Source organism: Lissotriton helveticus, chromosome 10 (assembly GCF_964261635.1).
Source record: "Lissotriton helveticus chromosome 10, aLisHel1.1, whole genome shotgun sequence".
In the NCBI taxonomy this organism is placed as follows: Eukaryota; Metazoa; Chordata; class Amphibia; order Caudata; family Salamandridae; genus Lissotriton; species Lissotriton helveticus.
The window spans coordinates 379,605,737-379,631,010 of NC_136071.1; positions in this window are offsets into that span (position 1 = coordinate 379,605,737).

Consider the following 25,274-nt stretch of genomic DNA (forward strand, 5'->3'; position numbering starts at 1 on the left):
GAGGTCATCCGCATAATTGTATACGGTGACCTCCAGCTGCTGGAGTGCAAAGATTAAGGGATAGATATAGAGATTGAACAGTAAAGGAGAGAGAGAAGAACCCTGGGGAACACCACAAGTGACCTTAAGTGGGGTGGCCGTGAGATCCCCCAACCGCACCGCCTGGGTGCGGTCCCTCAGGAAGGACGATAGCCAAACCAGTGCTGAGCCCTCGATTCCCGCCGCTCCGACACGTGAAAGCAAGATGGAGTGGTCCACCGTGTCAAAAGCGGCGGAGAGATCGAGGAGCACCAGAGCCTGGTATTTGTTTTGGTCCATGCCCTCCCTGAGGTTGTCCAGGACCGACACCACGACGGACTCAGTGGAGTGCCTAGGACGGAAGCCAGCCTGACGAGACGCCAGGCCCCCATTTGCTTCTACATGGGCGCTGAGTACCGATGTTACATGACATGTTACATGGCGCTCAAGCACCTTGCCCAAATAGGGCAGTAGTGAAATGGGGCGATAGTTAACTGGGGCGGAGGGATCCGCACCGGGCTTCTTCAAAATAGGCACTATTGTGGCTGATTTAAGTGCTGGAGTCACAACCCCCTGGGTGACGGAACTGTTAAGTAAAGTGATCGGGGGCTGGGTGCAAACAGAGTAAATCTGTTGAAGAATACGTGCCGGGCAGATGTCTGCCGGGGAGCCTGATTTTACCTTAGGGAGTATTTCCAGGAATACTTCTTCCGTAAGAGGGGGAATCGAAGAAAGACGGCACTGGACAGTAGCTGTTGAAAAAAGAACTCAGCTAAAGTGCCCCTACTATAGGGAGCCCGTCGGGTATTGCACCGACGACCTGACGAGGAGCAGCCCAATGATGAAGCATGACACCCAACAGGGTGTGTGAGGGCATTATAATCCAATACAATGGATTACCAGGTTTGAACCCCAGTGGTCGGGTTGGTTTAAAATTTTCTGTGTGTTCGTCTCTCAATCCATGGGAACAGCATAATTGTTTTGTTTAAATTACTGTGTGCTAGGAGAGGCAGAAATGAACACTGCATCTGAACTATAGACTACTCCATCAGAACCCCAAACCCACAGAGTGGAAGGGGAAGGAGCGGTGGTTGAGTGTCTAGAAAGGTCTCAGCCTTGAAATACATGGAACCAGCACTTGAGCATCGGCTCGCTTGTATATTATTATACTGTGTAGTATTGTGCCTTTATGTAAAAAAGGTACTTTTCATAGTGAAGCACTGAGCTGAACAATTAACTCATTGCACTGCTGGGTATGGTGATGAGGGCTGAACTTATATGACCCCTGAAAAGCCTCCTTGAGAAGCCTGTTACAACCCCTCATTGCTATCCTTGGGGTTGTACTTGGTAAATTTGCAAAACACAGGTCCAGTATCAGCAAATAATATCTGCCCCATGGGTGTGGCCCATTAACCCCAGCCAGCCTCGTTGCCTCACACACTATTTTTGGAAGACTGCTTTCCTCAACATGTAGCAGGGTGACTTGGAGCAGGTGTTGGTGTTCTTTGTATAGACAAGGATATAATCCCTGGTGTTGATGATGCCATTGAGTCCTGAGTGTCTTGTGAACAGAGTTTGGGAATACTTCATTGGTAGATGAGATGGCAAAGCTTAGTCTCTTGTTGTGTCTCAGACCCATGTGAGAGGGAAAAAGGCACGATGGAAGATCTGGATTTATCCACCTCAGCCAGTTTAGAGGGGTGGAAAGCGTCCCTTCAAATATTACATAATCCCCTATCTATTTACCAGATATGCCAGCTACTGTGCTTCCAGCAGGTCGCAGCCTCTAATGCAGATAAAATGAGGGTTCCTGGGGGTGGATCCGCAGGATGTCCACCCCTATGCAGCTTCGGGTGGGTGGTGGATTCCTGACTAGCGGTTAGCCATTGGCGGATGTATGCGTGGGGGCGGGACTTAGGTAGTTGCAAGCGGGAAGAAACAGTTGCGTCATTCGACACTGTGATCCTGAGGTAGGGTAGTCATTTTTAGTTGCCCTTAATTAGACCAGCTTAATTAATAGTGTCATTATGTCGGAAAAGTTGAAGGCTGTTAGAAACGCCTTAAAAATATTAGTGGAGTCAGGCACAGACAATTTAAATAAACCCGGTGTGTTGGAACAAGCCTGGGTTGGTTATGTGAGGCCTAGGCGTGTCGCTGCCAGTGGGGTCAAAGCTGCGGTTATGGAGTGTTTAGAGGTGAGTTCAAAAGTTTTAAATGCGCGTGGTCAGGGGGAGGGTAAAGAGCCAGAATGCTGCAGCAGTGTGGAGGTTATTCTTACCTCATCGCTGCAAGGGCTGTCTGCTTCAACGAGAAGAGAGAGGGTCTGCGTGCATTTTTTCAGAAACGCTCGTTCAGTGAAAGACGGGCCCGGGGACTTTCTAGTCAATCCAGAAATGGTGCAAGACATCGGGCAGAGTCAGCAATGCCCCAAACGTTGTTATAATAAAAAAAATAAAAATAGGAGGGAGTTAAAAAATAGTTGTGTCACCTACAAAGAATAATAAAATAAACATGTCCATATTTAAACACTCGATAAAGAAAGCCTTTCAGGAAGAACAGGGTCTGACTAATGAAAGAAAGCTACCGGCTACAACTTGTTCTTCAGAAGAAAAAAGCATGACTGAAGTACATTCTTTTGAAATATATTATTCTCAAGTAGAGGAGGAGATTGAGATAATAAATAAAAGTTATTGTGAAGACAATTCAATGGTTAGTCAATATGAACAGGTTTTCAAAATAGTAAAGAATTTAGCAAGGTGTGTCCTGTGGAAAGTAAGGGAAATAAAAAAAGCCTTACAAATTGGGAAATGGATTTTAGTTCCCAGAGAGACAATTATGGTATAGGGCGTAGTTTATCAAGGAGGAAACAGGACACAAGACTACAGAAGAAGAAAATACTTTATTGTAGATTAATAAAAATCATTACAAATAAGAAGAACATATAAAACAAGAATTGAAAATACAATAGGTCTTGCCTTTGATTAAGTTAAAGTAATTTGCTTTGCTAATGGTATTGTATAGTAACGCAAATGGCTTTAACTTAATGAAAGGCGAGACCTATTGCATTTTTAATGCTTGTTTAGGAAAGTGTACCTCCAGGGTCAAAGCAAGCAGAAGAAGATCAAGGTAGTATTGAGAGAAATAGAACACACCTATGACACAGAGACACACAGGCAGACGCAACGAAGGCGGACACACTGATAGAGACATACACGGATGGGCACACAGACAGACACCATGAAGGCGGACACACTGGTTGAGACACACACGGGCACACAGGCGGACACAATGAAGGCGGGCACACTGCTAGAGACAAACACAGATGGGCACAGAGGCAGACACAGCAAAGGCTAACACACTGATAGAAACACACACACAGATGGACACACAGACAGACACAACGAAGGCCAATTTAGTAAAATGAAAACCATGACAGAGACACAGACGTACACACAGGCACACAATAGCAGACACACGAGTACAAACACACACTCACACAAAGGCACACAGACATACACACAATGATAGAGAAGCATGTGGATGGACACACAACAATAGACTGGTACAGAGACATACACACAATGACACGCACACGGATACAAACACACATGACAGTTGGGTAAACAGACATGCACACAGTGAGAGACACACAGATAAAGACACGCACAAAACACACCGTGACAAAGATGCGCACGGACACATGCACACAAACACACACACTGCCATTTGTGTATAGCGTGGGTAAATCAACATTTCTAGCAGTGACCGAGGGATGTGTGCAAGGCCTGCCTGCTCCAGGAATCTTGTGGCGTCTAGAGGTGTGTGTTGCGTGTGGCAGGGGTGCAGGCCCGGCTCCAGGAATTTGTATTTGGGTGGGCCAAGGGTGCATTTGGGTGGGCCACTGCGGGCTCGATTTGTCGCATATATGTCTGGGCAGGCCTGCTTCAGAGCCCGCCTTTATCACTTTTTAGTCTTACAAGGCCCAGTAAGACGCACTCTTTTCCAAACCTCTTTCTATATATGATCACTCTTAAAAAATGTTTTTTCCATGTAATGTTCCTTTGATGGGAAGAGGAGGTTTCTGAGGTGGGAGGATCAGGCAAGTGACACTTAGCAGGCTCTCTCTGTGCGAGCCTTCACGGAGAATCCCTCTTCATTACTACCTCGACCTGACCCCAGACTCTACAACACACTCCCTTACAGGTTTGATTATCCACTACTCCTCTCCAGTGCACTTTATCTCACAGCTAACCTTGGGCCCCAGCCCCATATCAGGCACCATTGGGCTCCACTTTCATTTTTCCGGGTAAAAACCACTAGTAAGGTCACCTTCAAACTTAAAATATTGAATGTAGCAGTAAATATAATTAGTACGCACTTTAAAGTATGTTCCACAGTAGCCCTTATGACCCGGCTGCTAAATAAATAAACAACAACAGAAAGGCCATGACAGGGTCGGCTTTATCGCTGATGCAAAAGTCTTTTTTGGTGCCACACCAATTACCTCTTTCTCCGTAAATACCTTTATAACCACCTTCCAACAGTGCCCCTCATCTCTCCGTAGCCCCCCTCATTGACCACCTTCTCAAACTCCCTCACTGCCACCCTCCAACAAAGCCCCTCATCTCTCCGTAGCCCCTCCCCCTCATGACCTCCTCCTCAGACTCCTTCACTACCACCCTCCTCCAGCGCCACTCATCTCTCCGTAGCCCTTCCCTCAAATGCATTTCATTTGTTGTATAGCGCTACTCATATCAGTGTAGGGTGTCACACTACTTTACATCACACACACATTATACAGAGACAATGAATCATACAAGTATGTAAATCAGTCTATAGGGAATGTCACATAAGCCATTGAGGATTACAAGGTGCAGGAATCACGTCATCCATACTGGTGGGCAGTATATTTTAAGAGGGTTTGCTCTGGGAAAACACAACTGTAGGATTTAAAGAGTATTTCATGAGGGTCAGCTTTACTGATAAAAATGTATATCTTCCCAAAAATACTCATTTTGGCAACATTAGAATGATGAAAGACTGGGGAAGTTCCAACTATATCACAAAACAAAAAACGCAAAGTTCTAACTCTACCGTTCATGTTTATATGCAGCTCTTTGGTGACAGTTCATTGGTCTCTGTCCTATGTTAGGATTGTAACTTCTGAACTGGAAGTAACACAAGGATCTCTGTGACAAAGGTAGTGACCCACTGAGCTTCCACATAAAATACAGTTCATCTGCATTTAAAAACTACTAACAGACAAAAGATTGCTCTCCAGCAGGATCATTAATCACTAGCCCTATCTGGGCATTTTCTATTGTCTTATTGTTGTCCTGCGTCAGCCATGATAATGATAAAAATTGTTCAAATTAAGCACACACTGACTTTATTTATTAACTGTACAATGAATTAAAATAATTAAAGTAAAAAACATAAAAGCAAACAGCTAAAAAATAAACACTGTAAAAAATATGAAGTCCTCTAATAAAGTGTAGTTTCTGTGCCAAAAAGGATGTGTCCTGCTGGGCCTGTGCAGATTTAAAAAAGAAAAACAAATAGTAACACATTCTCTTACCTACTCCATAAAACAAACTTTGTGTCACAGCCTAATCTGATATGCAGCTGCAGGGGTCACGAAAGGTGAATAGGATTAAAGAAACTTTTCTCCTGCACCGCATAGAAAATGAAATATCTACACTGCCGAACAGTAGGCAAAGGTGACCTTTGTCGCCTTTTGCCAGTGGGGATGAATGGGTGAAAAAATAAACAAAGCCTTGTTAACATATCAATGGTCTTTTAACGACCTGTAAAGTACACGGGTGCGGCTGCAATAATCTCAAGAACTGTCTGTGTGTGCGCTCGCCAGGGAAGCTGTTTCAGCCCGGGCGCACACACACACAGACACCCTTTGAGGCCAATTCTGTTGCGCGTCTGCCTTCAAGCCCTCACTGCGAGGGCCAAGGCTCCTGTTTGGGTGGGCCAGGCTCATGTTTGGGTGGGCCCGGCCCACCCGGCCCACCCTCTAGAACCGGGCCTGCAGGGGTGTCTAATCCCCCCAAGCCTTTCCAGCCTCGACGAGTAATTTCGGCGCAGGCTGGTGCAGTGCCGCGCAGCGTCGAACTTGTTGACAGTCAGTAGCCTTGGAAATATTTCATTATTTCAGTGTTTTTTATCAGTGAGTCCCGGACTTGGGAGGACGGCTGTCCCGGGCACATTTTCTATTATCATTTAGGCGATCTCCAGAGCTATTTATATAAAAAGCTGCATTAGGCGGCGCCATTTATCACCAGAGTCTTTAAGCTTATACTGTGGAAGGATGCTAAGGTGATGACGGGGTTTCTAGGCGCCTAGACTGTGCTTGAAAACACCTCTGCACCTTATACTGCGGGGAGATGTTAAATAGAAGTGTGAGGGCATCTAGTCGCCAACCCTGTGCTCAGAAACACCTCGCTCTGCACCTTATACTGTGGAGAGATGCTAAAGAAGGAGTGTGTGCGCTTATAGGCGCCTGTTTTTGTGCTTTGAAACATCTCGCTCTGCACCTTATACTTCAGAGAGATGTTAAAGAGGAGTGTGGGGCTTCTAGACGCTTGTATTGTGATCGGAAACACCCGCTGAGCCACTAACAGCAATGCGTGTGATTGTGGATGATGGGGAGCAATGAGACTGCAAATTAGATCATGATGAAGATATGGATGAATTAGAAGAGGGGAAAATACCAAGTTGGGAAACATGTAAGAACACTAAAACTCTGAAGGGGGAGGGATACTAATAAAAGTTCCTGAAGTCTTTTGTTGCAGGAAAAAGATGACAGATCGAATTTAATCGACAAAAGTCAGATTACGGTGAGAATTGAAGAGAAAGCCCATAGAAAACGGGGTTCATTAGAGACATCCAGCAACTTGAGGACAGGTGAGAGCCAGTGGCGGGGTATTTTGGGGTGGGTTGTAAAGGTTAAGGTAAAAAAGGGATGTGTTTAGGGCCCAAGGTAGCAGATAAAAGCATGAGAACTGAGGAAATGGGATCTACACGTAAGAAAAACCAAGGAAACGTTGCAAGAGAAGAAGAAAAGAGTAAAGGGGCTTCGGATGAGGTCAATCTTTTGAGTTTGAACAAAGATGAAAACGTAAAAGTTGATGGTGAGAAAACTATTACGGAAGGTCTAAAGAGTTTGCCTTACATAGGATTATCAATGGTATTGGGGGCTTTTTGAGCAACGTAATAAAAGAAACAATTTGGAATGGTGAATTTGTGGATGTCTTTAAGCTACTTCATACAGAGATACAATGAAAAGAAGGGCCCAGGGAAGAAGCTTGGGAATTAGCAAAAAGACAGAGTGTGGCTACAACAATCGACTCCTGGACATCAGCGTTTTTATTATTTGCTAGTGTCTACTGTGAAAGGTTCCCCGACCAGGCAGTGTCTATATTTAAATATATTGACACTATTCGAATGGCCCACATGGAATTCGAGGGGCTTTGCATGGTTACATTGCGATGAAGGGTTCAGGGCACATATGATCCTGATTCCTGAGAATCCATGGGGGAGTGGACAATGAATAGTGGGTTCAGTGGACGTATCCGCAAACACCACCACCAACCATGCACACAGCAAGCGGTCTAGCTGTCCCACACTGACCTTTCTTGGCAGACCGACTCGGAGGGGGGGGGGGAATGGAATAGATGCCAAAATCCCAATTCCGGAGCATGCTGGAATTTTAATAGGTGATTTTGTTCACGTAACCCATGCAGATACAAACACAAATGTTCCACATGTGGGGAAAAATGCAATCCTATAATGTTTTGGGGACCAGACACATTTTGGAGGGAGTAGTCAAGGCAGTGGAAGGTGGATCAGTTCAATATGGTTACAAAGGCTTTTACATCAATTAAGCTTAAGGAATTAAATTATTGGTTACAAATTTACCCTAATGGTGAGGATGCTAAAAGATTGGAAAGGGCTTTTAAAGAAAGGTTTTGACTAGAGCATGCCGGTTTTCTGATAATTTGAAATCACCCAAGGAATATTCTCATATTGTGAGACAGAAGTTGAATATTTTCTGATAATTTGAAATCACCCAAGGAATATTCTCATATTGTGAGACAGAAGTTGAATAAAGAAATGACAGAAGGAGTAATGGCAGGTCCTTTAAATGTCTGGCCTTGTCATGACTTAACGATTTCACCTTTAGGGCCAATACCTAAGAAGGCAGCAGGAGAATTTCACATGATTCATCCTCTGACATGGCCCAATGGAGACTGAGTTAATGATTTTATAGCACAGGGTGATACTGTAGTGCAGTTTGCGTCAGTGGATGTAGCCATGTGATGGATTAAAGAAGTGGGCCCAGAGGATGAACTAGCAAAATGTAATATAAAATCAGCCTTTTTTTTTACTACCAGTTCATCCATTGGATTTTTATTTGTTAGGCTTTCCTTTTTTTTTTTTTTATTGGAAAAGATGGTACATATAAGGACATGTTTCATAAATTATTACATACATGATAAGAACATTAGTCATACATTTGATATATTTACAGGCATTTTATCAGAGAAGCTTAATAGCGGGAGGAGAATAAATAAATAAAAAAGGGACAAAGAACAGTTACAGGTGATTAAAAACAAGCGTCTTTAACCATTTCTATCTATTCTCCAGTTTGTTACAGGAGCCCACTGACGTATACCCTTCTTACGCTCCCTTTTGCCTTTATATTCATAGAGGCATGATTCTATGTTATGGATTCCTAACAATCTGGAGAGCCACATCTGGAAGGATGGAGGATTCGAAACCTTCCACGCAGCGGAAATTAAAATTCTAAGTACAGCAACAGATAAAAACACTAAATCTCTTTTATCTTCCCCCAGACCCAGCTTATAATCTATACCAAAAAGCATTAAGGTAGGGGATAGGTCGATGGACTGACCTAGCAGCCCCTCCAAAAATTTCATTATCTCATTTTTAACAATATCTAGCCGTTTACAGGAAGAAAACATATGTATAAATGTCAGCCTGGTTTTCATTACATCTGGGACAATGATAATTTTCACTTATACCCCAGGCATAAATCTTCGCAGGTGTGTGATATAGGTTAAAAATAGTCTTATAATGTTGTGCGCGAAGATTTGATGCCCGGAATATTTTTTTATTCAATAAAAGAGCAAGATCTAAATCGACATCAGGGTCTCCAAGTTTTAGAGCCCAATTAGACTCGACCTTCTCAATATCATCCGGAATTTGATCCAATAAGCAATTCTATATAATCTTGATCTTCCTACAACCTCTATTTAGTAACTCAATCATAGGGAAATCTGCTGTTGTTGACATCCGTGGCCTGACTGCCTTAATCGCACGGGTAACTTGACCATATACCAACCAGTGACTGTAAGGAATACCGAATATTTCCTGCAAGATTTCAAACCCCAAGATTTCGCCTCCTTCCATCATATCTCCCAAAGATCTGATCCCCATCCTTTTCCAAATCAGCATGTTTCTATCATTTTTTAGATGGGGAAATAGAGACGAATTATACAGTTGCACATAGGAGTTAACTTTCGGGATATTGAAAATTTTCATAATGGCTTTCCATGCCTGCCATGCTCCAAACAGTGTCTTCAGTCTAGTTTTTTTATAAAAGCTTTGTTCCAATTCACACTGAAATAGGTTTATAGCCTTGTCGCCCAATAACATCCTGTAAATCTGAGGGGGAGACTGCTCATCTACAAACCCGGATACTATTTCAGGTAAGGAAGCAGATTGGAATAAGGTGGTCATTTGGGTTAAGAGGCAGGCCCAGTGATATAACCTTAAATTTGGGAGTCCCATCCCGCCCCTTTCTCTAGGTAACGCCATTAAGTTTGTAGAGCGCCTTACCCTTCCATATTGCCATACAAATCTAATAAACATCGATTTGAGTTGTCTCATAATCTTGTCCTGTATTAATAATGGAATGGCGCGGAATAAATAAAGTACTCTAGGAAACATAGACATTTTAACTGCATTCACCCTACCTACTAGTGAAAGATGCAATACATCTATTCTTTTTAATTCTGTCTCAATATTCCTAATGAGCGGCAAGTAGTTCTCACAAACAATTTTCCCCGTATTGGCATTAAGTTTAATCCCAAGATACATGGCAGAGTCGACAAATCTATAATCAGTTTTGATAATATTTTTGGAACAAATGACCTGCGTTTTTGATTCATTTAGAAGGTATCCTGACTCTTCCCCAAACAGTTTAACCATCTGAATCAAGATAGGAAGGGTTTGTTGTGGATTATTTGTTATCACCGCGAGGTCGTCAGCATAAGCCAGTATTTTATTTGAAAACCCGTTACAGATTACTGGAGTTATCTCTGGGCAGTCAAGGATACCCTGAATGAGGGGATCGATATACAAAGCGAATAGAATAGGGGAGCAGGGGCACCCTTGATGAGTTCCCCTCTTTATATGAATAACCCCTGATTTTTCGCCCATTGCAGTCACCTTCACTGTCGGTTCTACATACATAGCTTTAAGGGCTCCTATAATATTGGGACCAAATCCCCTTGCCTCTAGTATAGCCCAAAGAAAGCTCCAATCCACACGATCAAACGCCTTCTCTGCGTCGAGCAGGATCATGGCCATCTCCCCTCCCGCGGCAGCCTGGGAGTCAAACAAAGATATTGCCCTGCATGTATGATCAGTTGTGCACCGACCGGGGACAAACCCATGCTGCCACGGGGATACGAGACCACCAATGACCCTGCCCAACCTCTTTGCCAAAATTTTTGAGTAGAGCTTGGTATCCGAATTTATCAGTGATATGGGTCGATAGGCTCCTGCCTTTTCCACTGGTTTCCCCTTTTTATGGAAGATTGCAATGTTTGTCTCTTTCCAAGAGGCGGGTGTTAATCCCGTACACATAACCCCGTTAAACAAATCTACAAGGAGTGGGATGATTTCGGTTTCTATCGTTTTATATACTTCTAGAGGAATGCCATCGGGACCTGAAGCTTTTCCAGAGGCTAGTTCCCGTAATGCTGATGTTACCTCCAGTAATGTAATTTCCTCATCCAGTTTTTTTTTTACTGACTCCTCTAATAGGGGGCCCCGATCTCGTATTCCTTCCCCGGGTTTTTTAGTAGGTTCTTCCTGCTCATACAGCTGCTGATAGAATTTTTCGAATACTCTTAGAATATCCTTGCTTTCTGTAAACCTGATCTCATCCTCTTCGATACATACAATGGTATTTCTCGCTTTTTCCTGCCTTAACCGGAGGGCGAGCGCTCTCCCTGCCTGCTCCCCGGTCTCATATCTTTTAACCCTATTTGACTGATATTCTCCTATAGCTTTTATAGTTACCTCCTTCTGGAGTGCGGCTTTAATTGCCAATAGCGCTTCCTGACTTCCAGTAGTGTTAGCCCCTATTATTATATCCTTCATTTGTTGCTCTTCTACTTTTACTAAGTCTGTCATTAAACCCTCAATCTTACTCCTATCTTCCCTCCTCAATTTTGCTGAGCAACTAATGGTTTCGCCCCTCAGTGCCGCCTTAAAGGCTTCCCAGACCATGTTTCTAGAAGCACTATACCTGTTTGATGCAAATAATTGTGGCACCCATTTTTTCAAATGATCTGTAAATCTATTATCACTGAGTAGCTTTTTCTCAAAAGACCAGGAATTACTTTTTCTTTTCCTCTGACCTATATTATATGTTAAAATTAGGGGATTATGGTCGGAGACCACTTTAGGAAGTTTAGTAATATCCACTTTAGCTAGCTCAGAGGATGAGATCAGGAAATAGTCCAGCTTCGTATATTTTTGTGCAGGGTTAGAGAAATATGTAAATCCGTAATCCAGAGGGTTTTTGACCCCCCCATACATCATGCATCCCATGAGAGCCTAGTAATGATTGAATAGAATGAAAAACCTTGGGTTTACGACCTACATATGGTACAGAGCTGGCCCAATCCGCCGAAATATTGAAATCCCCTGCTATTATAAACGGTGTAGACCAACCAACAAGTTCAGTTTCTAAGAAATCAAATATTTTGGGCTCATCCTGATTGGAGCCATACGTTACACATAGCGTAAAACCGAGGTCTAATTCGGCGATTGCCCATCTCCCATGACTATCTGCTTTCACTTTTTTTGCTTTACTTAGGGAGCCACGAATTAATATAGCTACACCACGGATTGTGGACGTCTGCGTGGAACAGACAGCTAATTCAAAACCACTCAGGGAGAGTAGGTTATGTTTAGACCATGGTAGATGGGTTTCTTGTATACAGATAATATCTATTCTTTCATGCCTTACTAAGAATGCCAGTCTCTGCCTCTTCCTCCAATCGTTCAAACCTCCCGCATTGATGGTACATATTCTAATGCTTGCCATTTAGTTGTATTTGTATCTCAACACTTAAATCCTTAACCATGTTGTTGTGCTTGTCATCATATCTTTGTCCAAAATTGTACCACTTTCCTTTTTCTCCCTTTTTCCACCCATTTACCCCCAGACCCACCCCCCATCCCACCCTCCTCCCCTTCTACCTTGAACCCCGTCCCACCCACCCTCTCAGCCCCCCAGCTCTCCCTTCTTCGTGGGGCACACAGACCTTGTCTGTGTTGGTGATGGATGCAGTGATTCCAGTGAGGACGCTTAACATCCGTTACAGTTATCTACAGAAATTATGGAGCCCAAAGCAAATCTACTAAAAAAAAAAAAAAGAAATAACCGAAAATATCCAGCGTTTCTCAAAACCTACGCTGCTACCGCTTATATCAGCTCATTCCTGTAGTAAATATCAAACATTGACAGACAATAGTCATAAGGAGTCCAGATATTCTTGCACCTTGATCTGAGATGAAAAGAATAAAGTCTTGCTCTTATTTATTATCTTTAGCTGTGCAGGATTTAACAGAAAAGCCAGCAAGTTCTTTTCCTGACAGGGCTTGATCATCCCTCTCAGCCGCTATCGCCTCTCCACAGTAGTGTGGCAAAAATCCGGCCTGACAAAGAAAGATATTCCTTCGACATTTCTTTTTGCATTTGGTCTTGCCAGGTCTGATATGGCTTGCCGTAGAATAAAATTTCCAATATAAATCAGTACCGCTCTTGGATAGGCCCCCTCCTTCGTATTCGTTTTACGGTTATAGGGTATACGATGAACTCTTTGAACTTCAGTGGACCAGTTCCATCCATTAGGCTCGGGAAAAGCCTGTGCGAATATCTTGATTATGTAAGCTTTAATGTCAGACCCTTCATTTCCCTCTGGAATTCCAAGCACGAGCAGGTTATTCCTGCGGAGTCTATTTTCCATTTCTTCTAGTTTCCAATGGATATCCGTCATCTGTGCGTCATATGACCCAACTTTAGAGACCGCAGCTGCCACCTCAGTCTCAGTGGACACAATCCTGTCTTCTAAATTTGCCACTCTGTCACCTGTAGTTGCGCAAACTTTAGATAATTTTCTAACTACCCCCTGCATTTTTTTCATGGCGGTATGAGCTTTCTGATTCTCCCTGCGAGTTTCCTCCCTGTGAGCAATAATCTCTTGATGTATTCTATCTAGGAGTGTCATCTGGGTGGACTCCAAGGCAAATCCATCTTGTAGTGAGCTATCCAGGGGCTGATCCGAGCTTGGCTCATGTTTACTGGCTCCAGAGATTTTAAAAGCTGTTGCAGGTTGCTCTAATTCTAGGTCACTTTCAGAGTCTATATATGAAGAGCCTACCTCTTCATCCTCAGACCATTCTTGGCCATCGGACGCGGAGTAAAAAGCCTCACTTGGGGCATTTTCCTTCACAACCCCATTTTGTTCTCCGCCCAGCAGAGCGTCTGTATCACATTCCGCACCTATGGCACCAGTTGCCAGGTTTGCTGCATCATTTGTAACTTCACAGTTTTTTTCCCCGGGTTCAGATAGAGTTAGAGTTATTGTCTCGCTTTGGAGTAGTTCCATATCTGCACGCTGTGTCTCTTTTGAACTTAGACCCTTGTTGTCTAACACATTCGAATTTATACTATCACCCGCTTTTTGCAGCTCTCCCTCCTTTGCTTTAATTTCAGGTTCTGGGGAGTCTTTAGTGGAGCCTTTAGTGGGGGTAGTAGCTTCATTAGAGACAATACAATCCTGGGAGCACACTGTCACATCCTCACTGACACTTTTAATTTTGATATCAGAAGGCTCTTCATCCTTCCCAGGGTCGGCACCTCCCTTTACAGCCCTTATAGCCTTTACATTATCCACCACTCCCTTCTCCTTACCGGCTTTTGCAAAAAGTTTGGCAATAGATGTTGTCGCTAGCCGTGTTCGAACCCCCGTGAGTGAAAACAAGTGTCTGTGGGCTTGCAAAACGTGTCGGCAGTCCATCTGTTGCTGGTCAGTGAGGCTGCCTGCCAAGGCTACTCCATCAACTGATCCATCATCAGGGTTCTGGGAAAGCAGGTCTGGGAGAGGATCACTCTCTTCCTCCTGTTCCCCATCTGTGGCCATGAGCAAGCTCATGTCCTCCCTGTCCACAAATGCTTTCAAACGATTTACATGGAGCACCCTGGGGTTCCAAAGTCAACCAGGTAGGTGATTTCTCCCTTTTTCTCAATAATAGGGTAGGGTCCAGTCCATTTGTCCTGGAGTGCTGCTGGGGCCACTGGCTCCAACACCCACACCTTCTGCCCTGGCTGGAACTCAACCAGAACAGCCTTTTGGTCATGCCAAGCTTTCTGTAACTCTTGACTGGCCTCCAGGTTTTTTGATGCTCTCTCCATATACTCAGCCATCCTGGAGCGGAGACCAAGTACATAGTCCACAACATCTAGATTAGGCTTTTTGAGAGGTAACTCCCATCCTTCCTTCACCAAACATAGTGGACCCCTCACAGGGTGGCCAAACAAAAGTTCAAAAGGGCTGTAGCCAACCCCCTTCTGTGGGACCTCTCTGTAAGCAAAGAGCAAGCAGGATAAAATGATGTCCCATTTCCGCCTAAGCTTCTCTGGTAATCCCTTAGGGTCTTGTTGAATCTCTCCACAAGCCCATTGCACTGTGGGTGATAGGGTGTGGTAAATTTGTAGTTTACTCCACACTCCTTCCACATTGCTTTTAGGTATCCAGACATGAAGTTGGTCCCTCTATCTGAAAGAACCTCCTTTGGAAAGCCCACTCTTGAGAAAACTGCAATGAGGGCTTTTGCCACCACAGGGGATGTGGTGGTCCTCAGGGGAATTGCTTCTGGGTACCTGGTGGCATGATCCACTACCACCAGTATAAATCTGTGCCCAGATGCTGTTTGAGGATCCATGGGACCCACAATGTCTATTCCAATTATTAGGGGGGCCTTTGTTGTGCCACCTGACTTACCACTGGCTTGGCAAGTGACACAGGAGCGACAAAACTCCTTGACATTTTCTGGCATATGAGGCCAGTGAAAGTGTGGAACAAGCCTGTCCCAAGTCTTGTTCTGGCCTAAGTGTCCCGCAAGGGGAATATCATGGGCCAAGGTGAGAAGGAACCCCTAAACTTCAAAGGTATAACCAACCTCCTGGTGGTACCAGGCTTGGGGTCTCTAGCCTCTGAGTAAAGGAGTCCATCATCCCAATATACTTTATGGGCACCTTGAGCATTCCCTGCAGCCTCAGCAGCAGCTTGCTGTCTGAGGGGTTCAAGTGAAGGGCAATCTAATTGGGCCTGCCCCAGGTCTGCCCTTGAGGGTCCCCCTGTCCCCAGAAACTCAACCTGGTCAGGCTCAAGTTCCTCAGAGACAGTCTCCTCTTGGACTGCAGAATCAGTTTCCTGTGAAATCTGATCCTCAACCTGGGGCAAGGGGGAAGGCACATCCTTAACCCTTTTGCTCCTTCTCTTGGGTTGTGGTTGGTCTATTGTTCCAAGATCCACCACTGGTTCAGGAAGGCACTTCTTAGCCTGAGTCCTTGTCACTGCAAGGACATGTGCTGAAATCCCTAGCATTTCTGCATGAGTCCTGTACTCCACTTCTGACCAAACTGAGCTTTCAAGATCATTGCCTAACAGACAGTCTACTGGGAGGTCTGCACTCACAACAACTTTCTTTAGGCCATCTACCCCTCCCCAGGAGAAGTTCACAACAGCCACACTATGTGTAGTAGTGGAGTTGCTTCAATTGGTCACTAGGTAACTCTCACCTAGTACAATCTGTCCAGGGTCCACAAAGTCAGGTGTCACCATGGTGACACTGGCACATGTGTCCCTGTAGGCCTGAGCCAGTCTCTCATTTATCAAAGGCGTCTGCCTATATTTGCCCAGGTTACTGGGACTCACTGTAGTGGACAAAGATAAGTCCACATCATATAGGAGAACTGCCTGAGTAGGGACTCTGACTAGGCCAGATTCCATCTCAGTACGCAAGGTTAACCCTACTATACCCTTTGGTTGTGTACCACCACTGCTAACTGTACTAGGGGGTGCAGGTGCTTTAGGAGCTGCAGTGGTGGGGACTGGATTTTTCTTGGTGCATTCACTGCCCCAGTGTGAAACTGATTTGCAGGTATTACACCAAGGTTTCTTTGGGCCATCATTCTTCTTTTTCTTGTTTCCATTTTGGGAACCACCCTCCTTATTACTAGTTTGGGGGCCTGAAGACTTCTGGTCCTTTTCTTTATCTTTCTGATTCCCACCCTTCTGGTCTGTTTTCTTCTGGTCACCACCTTGGTTCTGGGGTTTCTGTTTAATCCTTGTTCTGACCCATTTGTCTGCCTTCTTTCCCAATTCTTGGGGAGAGGTCAGATCAGAGTCAATAAGGTATTGATGCAACAGCTGGTTCTGACAGTTATTAAGGATCTGCTCTCTCATTATAAGATTGTACAATTCTGTATCGTCTGAGACTTTACTTCCCTGCAGCCAACCCTCCAGAGCCTTAGTGGCACAATCAACAAAATCAGTCCAGTCCTGAGTCTGTACTTTTTGGGTGTCTCTGAACAACAACCTGTATTGCTCAGTGGTTAGGCCAAACCCTTCAATAAGAGCACTCTTCAGGACAGAGTAGTTTTTGGCATCCTCAGGTCTAACTGTGAGGAGCCTATCCCTACCTTTCTCAGAAAAGGAGTACCATAAAATTGCAGCCCACTGATCCTGAGGAACCTGCTGTACCATGCAGGCTCTCTCAAGGGCAGTCATCCATTTGTGGATGTCATCCCCTTCCTTGTAGGGGGGCACAATTTTTGTCAGGTTTCTATTATCATAGCTCCAGTCTCTCCGGAGGCGTGGGTTCGAATCCCACCGCTGCCACCAATGTGAGAAGTTGGCCTGATATATGATGTTTCCAATTCTGGAACAACCTTGTATCAGTCCAAACTATCCCTTATGGTGTCTGGTTGTAAGTCAACCTTGTAGACAAGCTATCTTAATGGTAGCATAGACTAAGCAGCCTTAAAGGCTAAACTCAAGAGGTCGTGTTAAGCGAGCTGTTTTACCAATCACAGTCCTGTAATATCAAATGAAAGGACACCACACAAGTATATATTATAAAAATATATGTTTTATTTCTAAAAATAATCCCCAGTACTCTTTATGAACAAAGGGGCACAAGCGTTCAATCAAAAGCACAGTATAACATACAAAGTTGCACAATTATGGATGAGGGCGGGGGGCCACTCAGACCATATACTAAGAAAGTGGTATAAGAGATACCAATCGAACAGTGGTTAGGCTTAGGGCCTAGGGAATCGCTGGGAGCAGTCGGGACAAGCAATGCTGAAGTCGGGAAAAGCCAGCGGGATTCGGGTGCAGGGCTTAAAGCACACGCATGCACCAATGTAAGTCAATGGTGCGTAAAAGTTACACAAATAGAGTTTTAGGATACTTCCGATGAACCTAGAAGGACAAAACTTTAGACACAGACCCTAGAGGTGTGTACCAGTGTGGGAATACCGGCGTTGCAATGTTACCTCACCCACAGGAAGCGGGTGCATAGGGTCGAAGTTGCATCGGGTTTCGTCACGCAGGTTCTGGGTGCTTGAAGCTGAAGATGCTGCAGGCGATGTGAAGGAGAAGTGTCCGGTGTGATCCAAGGGTGGATCAGAGTCGAAAAGTACCTGAAAGCAGAGGGGACAGAGTCTGGGTCACTCAGCAGTGACCAGGGTGGAACCAGGACGGAACCAGGCAATGTCGGGTGCAATCAGGTGGTTGTCGAGGAGCTTCTCTCCGCTGCCACGTGGGCTCTGGGGCATCTGCGATGTCCAGGAGCGGGTCCCGAGCTGTCCCACGTAGGCTCTCACCGTCGGCACTGTTGGCTTCAAGATTGGAGCAAACAACACTTGGCAAGAGCAATCCACGCGGAACTGGAAGATTGCTTCTCACTCAGACCAGGAGGGTCAGAGTGGGTGCTCCTTTTCAGAGGAGCTGGTGCAAGTCTGGAGCAACCAGAATCACAAGTCGTATTTAGGTTTTCGCCGGCACAGGGGCCACAAGCCAGCTGGCAAGTGACTGGGCCAACGCGTTGAGCCAAAGAAAGCAGAAGGGCCCCACGCAGCACTCGTTGAGTGTAGGGGATTTCCTTGTGTTTCTTGCAGGGATTGGAACATTGTCGTCGCTGGAGCTTATAGCACCTTAGAATCCCAGAGCGCTTTCCCTCCTGCATAGCGCTACTTCTGGCCGGACCCGCTTCGCGGGTCCCGCTGCGTGGTGCTTTGTTTTCCGAGGACATCTGGGAGAAGGTTCAGCTTACAACTACTGCGGGCATTTCCAGAGCAGGGCTGCGAGCGCGTCTGCTGCAGGACTCCAGTTCCCAAGAGTCCCTGCTGCTGACCTGCACTCAATCACCAGCTGGTGCCGCTCTCCCTGTTGGCTACGCCCCTCTTAGCCACCTCCATATATAATACAGAACGTCATCACCGCTGCGCGGGAGCGCCGGGAGAAGCCCGGGACAAGGGCGGGACCGTCTGTGGCCTTTCGGGGCCGAAGGAGGCCGGGCTGGGCCACCCCCCCTGACATTTGGACACCGATACAGTGGTATCGCAACTTTGTCTATAGATTGCCCCTTTAATTCACACTACTGAAAGTTGCGCAACATAAGACTGGTATCGTTTAAATTGGGTTTATAGCTAATTGTTAATTTACTCGGCTCAAGGGCCTTTTTACATAAACGTAGTTTTATATATTGTCTTACACCAAAGATGCCCTCATCTGATCTGAATTCCTTACCCAGCTCTGTAGGGGTATCCATTCTTGGCCCACTGGACAAATACTTTGCAAGAGCTAAAAGTGAGGTTGATCGAGAGATTACGTTAGCAGAAAGGTGGGCCGAACGTAGATTCTCTATAGAACTACTCAAAAAACAACCACTTTTACCCCCACAGAAGGTTGACACATGTATAATATTAGATTCAGCTACACGTAAAGAAACTGATGCCGATTTATTTAGGACAGAAAATATACCCCTAATTTTTCAAGACACCCATATAGTTCTAGATGGTACCATATCTCCTTTTGAACCCAACACTATTGAGACAACACAAACATCTAATCTCCTGATTGATCTAAGTACACCCTTACCTAGTGAAGTGGCACCCCTCCATAACATAAATGTACTTTCTCCTGTGTTCACACCCTTAGTACTAGATGTTCATCCGATCGCTGTATCTGATAAAAAGTCCAAAAAACCTTTTTCTACAGTGACTAGTAGTGCTTATCGTTCTCCGCCAAGGAAGCGGAGAAGAAAGGGAGGGGCTAAAAAGGGGGATAGATTTCCCCCTTTCGTCACTAGTAACATATATCCCTCACATAAGAAAGCTACAGATGCAGGGAAGGCTGATTCAATAGACCAGCAAATTGCTTATTCGAAATTTGCCCCTAATTATAAAGGGCTGTTGGAGGACATTGAAAGCCTCTTAAAATCATTAATACTTCCTCTTACCGAAAGGGTTAAAAGGTTGGGGGAGTTAATGGATCAGATTATGTCTGAGAAAAGTTCGACAGACCAACAGCCATCTAAAAACCCAAGCAAAACACATTTTTCAGTTAAACAGCAACTTACTAATCCTTCTAGGCCACACTCTGATACTATCCCAACTAATAAAACTTCAGTTGCTCAAAAACCAAATGATCTAGTGGCCACTGAAATTTCACAGCCATTGAGAAAACAAACAATGGAAACACACATTTAGGAGACCTAAAAAAAGATCAAAAGACAAATGATCTTCCCTCTAAGGCTGTTAATATAACTAGAATTAAATCTAGTAATGTAGTAGATTTACCCCCGGATTCAGCAAACTATGTTATTACTCTTACAGGCGTCCCGACTCTGTCAGGAGGTAACATTGAATATAATTCCAGCCTTAAAAACAAAGTTATCCAATGGCTGTGTAAGAACAGACCACTTCCCCCGCATCTCAATGGAGATATAGTTTCGGTGAGACACTGCAACTGGGTGGGCATACGACCTAAACAGATTGAAGGGGATGTGATAATAGTCAATTTTATAGATCATAGACTGGTCACACACATCAGCGACTGGTTCCCTGGGAGATGTGAGGGAGGCATATCTATGCGGAATCTGAGCTACTTTTACCCTGAAGCTCTGATGACGCACATTAATAAACCACCAACGAGGTTTGCGAGCCATCCCCCATTGAAGTATAGATCTGACGCGTCACATAGACCTGATATAACACGGAACCAGGCTGTTTTTAGTTATCATAGCGACCATGACACCCCTTTCCACCAACATATGGCCACCAACTATCCATCATTGACTCGGAGACACATACCAACATACAGACAAAATTTTGTCCCGAATCAAGTAGTTCATAGACATGGCACCAAGAATGATAACTCCTTATTTCAATATACGTGCGCTAACTCACAACAACCCTTGGCCAATAACAATTACCCCCATAACAACAATCCTAGGGAATACTGGGACATACCACTAACAAATTTCTTTTACCCCTTGTCTAGTCTGGATGAAAATGAATGACTCAATGCATCACGCCAGAGGAAGACTTCCCCTTGCGGGTATAGGCTTAACAGTCAAACTAAAGCAGATGCATGTAATCCTGATCTACGGAAGGTAAACATTGTTAATACAAGTAGTAATTCGACAAGGGATATTTCCACGAAACGGAGGTGTGATGGTAATAGGGGTGACCCTGGCAGAGTCAAACATGATAGCAATTTAGAGGAGCGTAGTGGGTCCCTTAAGTGCCAAGAAGCCTCTATAGGCATGGAAGTCATGGAATGTGGTCCCAAGGGAACTATCCAAGACAGCGTCCAAGATACCAGCTGTGGTCTTATCGAAAACTTTGGCAAACAATGGTCTATTACATTCTGGAATATAGCTGGTCTGCAGGCAAAAATAGAGAACCCAGATTGGAAGCTTTTTACGGAAAAATGTGATGTAATTTGTTTACAAGAGACATGGGTAAAGAGCGAATATCATCTGAGCGGTTTTAAAACTGTATCGATTCCCGCTGTTAGTTCTACACATGGACGAGCGAAAGGGGGTTAATGTATGTATATCTCAAATCGCTTAATTTATAAAAAAGTTCAAGTGTATTTTCAGACCTGCTTTTTTCATATTGTAGGGGTGCATTTTAGTAGTGCTGTCTCTATATTACTAGTTAACTTCTATAACAACATTCCTCCTGCCGATGTAGGGATGGTACTTAAAACTCTGAATAATGAACTTGATGGTATTATTAATGGCTCTAATAGATTGTATACAGTAATATGGGGTGGGGACTTTAATTGTACTCTTAGTGATAGATCCGGAACAGGAAATTGCGGCCTAACCATGGAAAGGGACGTTAATCTATCTCATTTTGAGCACTCAATGTTGGGGAATGCGTTAAATGAGATCCTGTTTACTTATGATCTAGGGTTTGCTAATGAATTGTGCCATAACAAGACCGCATTTACTCCAACATTTAATGGCAGAGGATTGATGTCAACCATAGATTTCATACTCATTTCATCATGTTACAGGGATTGTATCATCAAATGTAACGTCTTAAATACTCCTCTTAGTGACCAATTCCCTATAAGGATAGAACTTCTGGACGTAGATTTAACAGTGCATAAAAGAGCTGTGGATTTTTTCACGGACATAGACATAAACAGGCAAAACGGATATGCCATTAAATGGACTAGGGTGGTCCCTGAGGTTTTTCTCAGTAAACTTGTCAGGGCCTGTAGCGCAAATTTTGATGTTTGTCTGGATCCGGAATCTGAGGATGTTGAAATTATAAAGAATTTTAAAGAAATAATTGCAAGTATAAAAAATGGGCTTTGGGTTATTTTAAGGCTAACAAGAATCAAAAGAAAAGCAGAGGCTGGTTTACACCGGCCTGCAGTAAGGCGCACAAAAAACTTAAACTAGCCCTGCAACAGCGAGTAAGAAATCAACCCCTTATAAAGACCCTTCGCAAAGAGTATAAGATAGCACTTAAAACCCCAAAACAGCTGTTAAAAGACAAAGCATGGACTGACATTATGGAGGCCTCGGAATTAAAGGACATGACTGCCTTTTGGAAAGCAGTCAATGCTCCTTTTTTTAAAGACAGCTCCAAAGCCCGCATAGAGGTAGCCGTAAATGAAGGGGACTGGGTCACGCATTTTGAAAGTCTATATAACTCAGTACCAGTTACCACTGATCTAATAAAAGCGCCTATGGTTAAGGAAAAACATCTAGAAGGGCAGCAACTTAACTTTACACTTAAAGAGGTAATTAAGGGTATCAAGTTGAGTCTTGGGGGCAAGACACCAGGCCCTGATGGTGTCCCAGTAGATATATACAAGATGAACATTTGTCTCTGGGCCCCGCTACTTACTAGAACCTTTAATGCTGCTATTTCTGTAGGCCTACTTGATACGTGGTACCAATCTACTATCATCCCAATTTTTAAAAAAGGAGATAGATCTAGCTGTGCTTGCTATCGGCCTATATCCTTGCTCGACTCTACCATTAAAATTATTGGGAGAGTCATTTTAGACAGACTCCAGAAATGGGCTGAGGAACACCACATCATAAGTGATCTTCAATATGGGTTTCGAGAAGGAGTCGGCACTACTGAGCAAGCACTTAATCTATCAATTTTGATAGAGAAGTACACAACGGCTAAGGGAGGTAGATTTTTTCTAACCTTCTTAGATCTCACCTCGGCTTTTGATTTTGTAAATCATGGCAAACTATGGACTATCTTAACTAACCTGAGCGTTGAAGCAAATATTATTAGCTTCCTAAGAGAACTATATAGTGAGGCCAGTGCAATGGTTAGATTTGGTTCGAGGGGTGAATGCACGAGGGAATTTAGAGTTGGCAGGGGCGTGAGGCAGGGGTGTGTCCTTGCTCCTTTTTTATTTTCTATTTATATTAATAACCTAGAGGACACACTTCTACAGGAATGTATCGATATGCCAAACACCTCAGCTCGCCGGTTACCTGCACTTATTTATGCAGATGATACCGTGCTTATGGCGAGAACCCCCCTAGCCATGCAGATCATGATTTCGTCTTTTAGTGCCTTCATGGAGAAATTGGAACTACAAATAAATTGCACGAAGACATTTGCAATGAACTGTGGTGGCAATGTCCGTCTAAGGAAAAAAACCATGTTCATCAAATCAACTCCATTACAGCACACCCCAACTTTCCCATACCTAGGCATTCTGTTTGATCAAACTGGAAATTGGAAAAGTGCAATACAGGCTAGAAATCTATTATTCTCTAAAGCCATTATGGCTGTTAAATCTTTTAGCAAAAAAATGGGCAAGAAGCCAGTTAAAGAGCTTATTTACATTTATAAGACTAGTTGTGTCTCAGTGGCACTATATGGGGCAGGCATATGGGGAAACTTAGACGTCACTAGATTACAGGTAACCGAAAATGGTTTTTTACGCTATCTACTGGCACTCCCAAGGAGCACGTCCAACTATAATTGCCACACAGAACTGGGAATTCCTTTTTTGGAAGACCTAATCAGAATTCAACCGATACTATTATGGCATCGGGTATGGACCAACGAGAAATGTCATCTAAATAGACTCATATTGGGAGATGCGTTAAAATTGGATGGGGCAAAAAGGATAAAATGGTTTTGTTACATCAAAACTGTTTGTAAGAATATTAAACATCCAGAGTTTTTTGATGAGCCAGAAACTATGTCTAATATTACTAGAAAGATCTTGAAATCCTTGTGCCTAAACTTCCTTTTTAGTCTTAGACAAACAGGTGAAATGTCAAGAAAAACTGTGATTTCTCATCAAATGGTCACTAATGTAAGGACTATCCAACCCTATCTAAATCTACACATGAAAGAGCACGAAAGGTTCTTATTGATTAGATTTAGGTTTGGAATCCTATTTAGATTAGTAAGTCTCCCAGCCATGAATGACTGGGCTAGGGTTTTGCCTAAATGCTCCTGCGATAACATCTCTGATCAATCGGATATACATATCTTATTTTTTTGTAGATTTTATTTGATATCTAGAAAGAGATGGATTGTGCCAATTTTAAAATATATGAACTTGAGACATTGTCGCCCCGCCTATTTGGCCATACAGACTTTGGAGGATATTTTTACTGTTTCCTCTGTTGCGACATTTCTGAAAAGTGTTTTTCATTTGCGTAAAACAATGATAATATGATTTTTTGTTTACGTATTTATAAACTGTGTTGTTTGCTCATCCCTTACTTTTTTTTTATTAATGTCTGATCTTTGTAAATTTTATTGTGATTTTATGTACTTTTATGGCTATGAAATATAGCCAAATAAAGTTTATTGACTTGACTTGAGTGTAGAGGGGTGAACTTCGGTGCAAGAGTGGCTCAGGGTTGGGGCTTCTCAAACCCCAGTGTACAGCTTCGAGGGTCACTCGTGGGTCAGCGTCTCGTGGTCTTTTCAAGATGGCGTGCCCCACGCTTCCGGTCGCCTCCACGGGTCTCAGCTCTGCAGGGACTGTGGATTGGGCTGTAAGAAGGCAGGCAAGCTTGATCTCGTCGATCTCTGTTGCTCGAGTTCCGGCGGGAACTGCAACAAAGCAGACGTCGAGGTGCTGGATGGTGCCTGTTTGCACAGGGTGGTCACTCCTTGACCACAAGGGAGATTCTTCAGTCTTCTACATTGAGTAGGATGTCGAAGGGTCCAGAGTTTTGTTTCTTATGTTTCATCAGGATAATCTGAAGTGCATTGGCACTGCTCCCACTCTTATTCGAATCTAGGGGGCTGGATTACCTGCTAGGTCCCCTCCTATGGGTGGGACCCAGGAAGGGGGTGGGTACACCCCTTTCCTTTGATCCAGGCCGTG